Source organism: Crotalus tigris, unplaced genomic scaffold (assembly GCF_016545835.1).
Source record: "Crotalus tigris isolate CLP2741 ecotype Arizona unplaced genomic scaffold, ASM1654583v1 scf7180000020932.1150333, whole genome shotgun sequence".
NCBI classification, from domain to species: domain Eukaryota; kingdom Metazoa; phylum Chordata; class Lepidosauria; order Squamata; family Viperidae; genus Crotalus; species Crotalus tigris.
Genome location: NW_024098263.1, coordinates 752,330 through 758,451, shown reverse-complemented (window position 1 = coordinate 758,451; position 6,122 = coordinate 752,330).

The window sequence follows — 6,122 nt, the reverse complement described above, 5'->3', positions numbered from 1 at the left end:
TTTTTCCCTCTCCCAGTCTTTCTTTCATTCTCTCCCTTTCTTTCTATTCTCTTCCTTATTTTTTCATTCTTTCTCTTTCTGTCTCCCCTACCCCCCCCCTCTCTCTCTCTCACACACACACACACACAGACATACACATAGACAACCCTTTGCACACTGGTCATTCCCTGCACCGCATCATTGTTGCCTCTCTCCCCTAGTAGTCCTTTTGGCCAACCTCTTGATGTGACTTTCACCAGATGCTGGACCCAGGCTGACCCCCAGCAGAAGATGGCTTAACAAACCCAGTTTGTTGTTACCCAAATGTGTTTTCAGAGGCCTTCAGGGGGTGGGTGCGTAGATGGGCTTCTTCATGTAACTGGCCAACATTCCCACATGGAGCTGAACCTTCAACCTTCCTCAACCGATTTTCACGGAATCTAATCTGTGATGAGAACTCAAGTCAATCTGAGATCTAAAGTGGTGATCCAGAGATGTCCACTTTACAAAGGAGATGAGCTTCAATCATAGAGTTGAGGTGGCCATTTTGACTTATTTGATCTCTGGCTGCTATGATTGGCTTCCTGTGGCCTCATGCAGGACTGAGTTTGGCTCCTGTTTCCCTTGAATTTTATTAACCATAGTTAACTGATCAGGGTGGCTGTGATCACCAACCCCATAAGCCAAGATTAAGTTGCCTCTGTGGATTATCTCAGTTTACCCAGCATTCTACAACAGCGTTTCTCAGCCTTGGCCACTTTAAGATGGGCGGACATCAATTCCCATATTCAATTTTATGACCGTCATTAAATGAGTCACCATGGTCCTTAAGTGAATCATCTGGTCTTGAAGGGCAAACATTTTATGCAATGTGTGTCTTTTGCTCGAAAAACTGCAAAAAATGTTGCCAAATGCAATCACTTGACCGTGGGATGCTGCAACCAGTCATAAATGTGAGACAGTGGCCAGATGCCTAACACACCATCACAGAACCAGGCCTGGTGATCAGGTGGCCGTTGTAACTTTGAGGACCAGTCATACAAAGTTGCCTCAAGACGAGAAGGGATGCGTACAAATCTAATGAATAAGCAAAATACAGGTAGTTCTCAACTTACGACCACAATTGAGCCCCAAATTTCTGTTGTTAAGCAAGATGGTTGTTAAGTGAATTTTGTTCCATATTACAACTTTTCTTGCCACAGTTGTTAAATTAAACACTAGTTGCTAAGTCAGTCACATGGTTGTTAACTGAATTGGACACTTCCCCATTGACCTTGCTTGTACGAAGGTTGCAAAAGGGGATCACGTGACCCCGGGACACAGCAACCGTCATAAATATGAATCAGTTGCCAAGCGGCTGAATTTTGATCACGTAACCATGGCGACAGCTGTGTGAAAAACAAGGTTGTAAGTCACTTTCAGTGCCATGTTAAGTTTGAATGGTCACTAAACAAATGAATGTACCTCAAGGTATCTTTGAACGAAGTTTAAACATTTACGAGCCTGTAATAACTTTGAATGGTTGTTAAATGATCCGTCATAAATCGAGGACTGCCTTTTTCCCCTCAAAGAGAAGAAAGATGCTGCTTTTTGGGGTAACAACATTTAACTTACCTTCTGTAAATATGCCTGGAGTTTTGCTGATGCCCTTCTTGGAAGAGAAGAATTGTAAATGTACAAACTAGATGTTTCCACAATTTTGCTGTTAAATAAAAGTTTTAATTGTACTTAGTGGACTGTATGAGAGGGCAGAAGGCGATTAAAAACCCTTTTGTTCATCCAAGGTTTCCAAAGAGAAAGAAAGCGGAATCTCCTTATATTGTAGATTTGAAAGGAGGCTTTGGTGTGTCTTCCAAATAAATTATTCTGGATTGGTGGGATTCTCCCAGGATCGCCTCAGCTCTCCAGGAAGTGCCAGAATCTTTTAAGGGAGGGTCGGAAGAGCCAATTCATGCAAAGCCTTCTGCTTCTCTTTTGCTGACAGAAGTCCAGGAGCTGAGACGGAATTGGACAGTCCAGCTTTCACCCATTCCTTGGAAGACCAGCTTCCCAGGATTCCCCAGCCAGGCAGTGTGTGTGTGGGGGGGGGGTTTCTGGAAGATTCTTGAAAATATGTCTTTAGACCAGGGCTAGGCTCTTTTATGGCTCGTGGACGTCAACTCCCAGAATTCCTGAGCCAGCATGGCTCAGCATGGCAAGCTCTCCCTTTCCCCTCAGCATGGCTGGCTCAGGAATTCTGGGAGTTGAAGTCCACGAGTCATAAAAGAGCGAAGGTGGCCTACCTCTGGCCTAGACCTAGGCCGCTTTATGACTCGTGGACTTCAACTCCCAGAATTCCTGAGCCAGCATGAGGCAAACTTTGGCCCCTTCATGACTCTGTGGACTTCAACTTCCAGAATTCCTGAGCCAGCCTGGCTCAGCTTGGAAGCCTCTCCCTTTCCCCTCAGCATGGCTGGCTCAGGAATTCTGGGAGTTGAAGTCCACCAGTCATAAAAGAGCCAAGGTGGCCTACCCCTGGGTTAGACAAGAATTTACAAGGTGGGAGGAAGGGAGGAGAAAGGACGGAAGGAGAGCAGAGAAAGAAAAAGAAATGGAGAAAAGGAAGGAAGAAAAGTGGGAAAGGAAAAGAAAATAAAGAGGAAGTGAAGGAGGAAAAGGAAGGAAGACTGAGGGAAGGAAAGGAAAAGGAATAAAGGAAAGAATGGGAGGGAGAAGGAAAGGGTGGAGAAAAGGAAGGAAGGAATGGAGAAACAAAAAGAAAAAGCAGGAAAGGAAAAATAAAGGGAGTGAAGGAGAAAAAGGAAATTAAGGGAAATGGAAGGAAAGTATGGGATGGAGAAGGAAAGGAGGGTGGGAGGAAAAGGGAAGGAAGAGGGGAAAAGGACTGGAGAAAGGGAACGAAGAATGGACAAAAAAGGAAAGGAAAGAAAAAGGAGTGAAGGAGAAAAAAGGAAGGAAAGATTAAGGGAGGGAAAGGGAAAAAGTAGGAAAGAATGTATGGGAGGGAGAAGGAATGGAGGATGGGAGGAAAGGAAGGAAGGAGAGCGGGAAAAAGAAAAAAAGGAACAAAGTAAGGAAAGCAGGAAAGAATAGTGAAGGAGAAAAAGGAAGGAACGAAAGATTGAGGGAAGGGAAAAGGAGGGAGAGGGAAAAGTGGGTAGGGGGAAAAGGAAAGGAAGGATGGAAGAAAGCAAGAGAAAAAAAAAGGAATGGATGGGTAAAGAAAGAAAGGAGAAGAAGGAAGGAAACTGCTGGAGCTGCACCCACCCAAAGGTCAAAAAAGTCAAGATGGAGCCCATGCTCATGCAATGGAAGCTCTGCCCTGCTTATGTAGATAACCGGAATTTGTGGCTGCAATTGGACACAATATGGGTTGTTGTTTTTTACTGATTTCTGGGGAGAATCACAGGGAGGCAGAAGTGCTGAGAGGGAGATTTGGGAAATCTTCAGGGTGAGCCACAGGCTCAGCTGGGGGAACTTTGGTGGCTGTTAAAAAACTAAAACTGCTAAACTGAGCTCACTGGGAGGCTTGCCAGTATTTTCCAGATGTTCTACAGATGTTTATCTTTCCCTCCGTCCCATAATCCCTTCTTTCCTTCCTTCCCTCCTCCCTCCCATATCTTCCTTCTCCCTTTCTCCCTCCCACAATCCCTTTCCTTCCTTTTCCTCCTTCTCTCCCTTCCCTCCCTCCAATACCTTCCTTCCTTTCCTCTCCCCTTCCTTCCTTCCTTCCTTCCTTCCTTCCTTCCTTCCTTCCTTCCTTCCTTCCTTCCTTCTCTCCCGCCCTCCCCTCCCATTTGCAATCATCCCAGCCAGCTTCTAATAAGCAGTCAATGGAGGGAAGCCAGAGTCACTTAACCACCTGATTCATTTAACAACGGCAGTGACTCGCTTAACAGCCATTCCAAACAAGGTCATTCAATCGGACACAGCTCACTTAACGATCCCCTTGCTTAGCAATGGATTTATGCCACAGACGGGATGCTGGCAGGAATCCTTGTGGGAAGCAGGGGGTTCTGGGGACTACCAAGTTACTATAAGTACAGACCCGATGCCAAGGGAGGGGATGGTTGTAAGTGTGGGTGTGTGTGTGGGGGGGGCATCCTGCAGCACAGGACAAAGGGACATTTTTGGGTGGGTGCCAACAACATCCCTTCCGGAAGTGCTTTTAATTGCCTTGTGAAACCCAGTCGTGTTTTGCAGGCTGGCTCAGGCCACGCTGGGGGTCCTCTTCCAAGATGCTCCATTGGCTAATCCCCAGGGGGAATCCAGGCGGTGTGGATTCCTGCTGCCCAGGCTGGCTGGTGGCTCCTGGCATGGTGCACATGTGTTTCCTCCTGGCGTGCTGCCTGCTCAGAAAGCCTCCGTGGACGTGGCCTTGAGCATCAAAGAAGGGAACAGATGGAGTAGCATCTGTGGTTGATGCAAGCCGGCCGGGAAGGAGATCTGGGGGAGGAGGAGGGGGGGGGGCTGAGAGGTCCTGGTGCCCTCTGAGCTGGGTGGCTTTTCTTACAGATATTTCGTGACTCAACTAGGGAACATTGTTAGTGCTAGAAGGGAGGGGGGCTGCAGGGGGGAGGAGGAGGACTGCTGTTTGCAGGTGTTTTGATGGCCCAGCTAAGTAACGTCATCAGTGGTAGAAAGGAGTGAGGTGAAGGTCGAAGGCTATTTGGGCCGAGAGAAGATACCACAACAGCACCTCATGGAGCACTCAGTAGCTTTCTGAAGCTGTGGGGCGCCCCCACAGTAGGGAAAGAATCCTCTGGGCACCTGATCCATAAACTTCCAGGATCTTCCATCCACCGTGACTGGCTGGGGAATTCTGGGAAACTTCCAAGTCCAGACATCCCCCAGTTGCAGAGGCTGAAAGACTCTGCTCCAGGATCCCAGCTTTGTAAGCTTCCCCCTTCAAAATGGCAGGAAATGGCTGGTCAAAGGGGGGCCCAAGGGAGTCCGAATCTGTGTGTGTGTGAGATGATGGTTGGGTGTCAAGGGGGTCCCTCCAGAGGGAGTGGGGTGTGGGGCCCCTCCCCTGCCCAGGGAGTTAACCAGCTGGGAATCCGGGGAAGGATGAGCATCCCAGTATCCAGAGGGCACCACGTTGGGGAACCCCAGCCCTCCATGTCTTGGCAAGAGCCCTCATTCAAGACAAGGCAACTCTGCCCCCTGCAGGCCAACCTGGGCACTGCAGGCAGTCCTACCAGGGGGCCGAAAACCATCCGCTCCTAAGCGACAGTGGTTAAAAGGGAGTTTTGCCACATTTCACCACGCTTCTTGTTAAAGCAGTGGTTCTCAACCTTTTTAATGCCGCGACCCCCCAACTGGTCGTAAGTCGAGGACTACTCAACCGGTCGTAAGTCAAGGACTACTCAACTGGTGTAGCACCGTTTGCAGAAGGGGACTTTTGGCGGGCTCAGCAGGGCAGAGACAGCCTGGACAATTCCTATTGGCTTTGGAAAGCCAATAGAATTAGACTCTATTCAAGTGAGTCTATTCTATTGGCTTTCAAAAGCCAATAGAATAAAAGGGAGTAGCACAGCTAAGGAAAAGGGGGAAAAAATGGCGGACTGCGTTGTTTGGCGACCCCCGTGAAATGGTCGTTCGACCCCAAATGGGGTCCCGACCCACAGGTTGAGAACCACTGGGTTAAATGATAAATTAGTCACGCGGTTGTGAAGTGAACCTGGCTTCCTCCATTGGTTTTGCTTGTCGGAAGGTCGTGAAAGGGGATCACGTGACTCTGGGACACTGCGACCGTCATAAATAGGAGTCAGTTGCCAACTGTCTGAATTCTGATCATGTAACCACAAGGATGTTGCAATGGTCGTCTGTGTGGGAAAACAGTCACGAGTCACCTTTTTTAGTGCCGTCGTAACTTCGAATGGTTGCTAAATGGGACTGTTTTAAGGACCCTTTTTTCACACTTACGACTGCTACAGCCTCCCTTTGGTCATGTGACAAAAATCCAGACACTTGGCAACTGGCTTGTATTTACGACTGTCGCAATGTCCCGGGGTCACGTGATCCCCTTCCGCAATCTTCTAACAAGCAAGGTCAATGGGGGAAGCTGGATTCACTTAACAACCAGGTGACTAATTTAACAACTGAAGGGATTCACAACTGTGGCGAGAAAGGTCATAAAA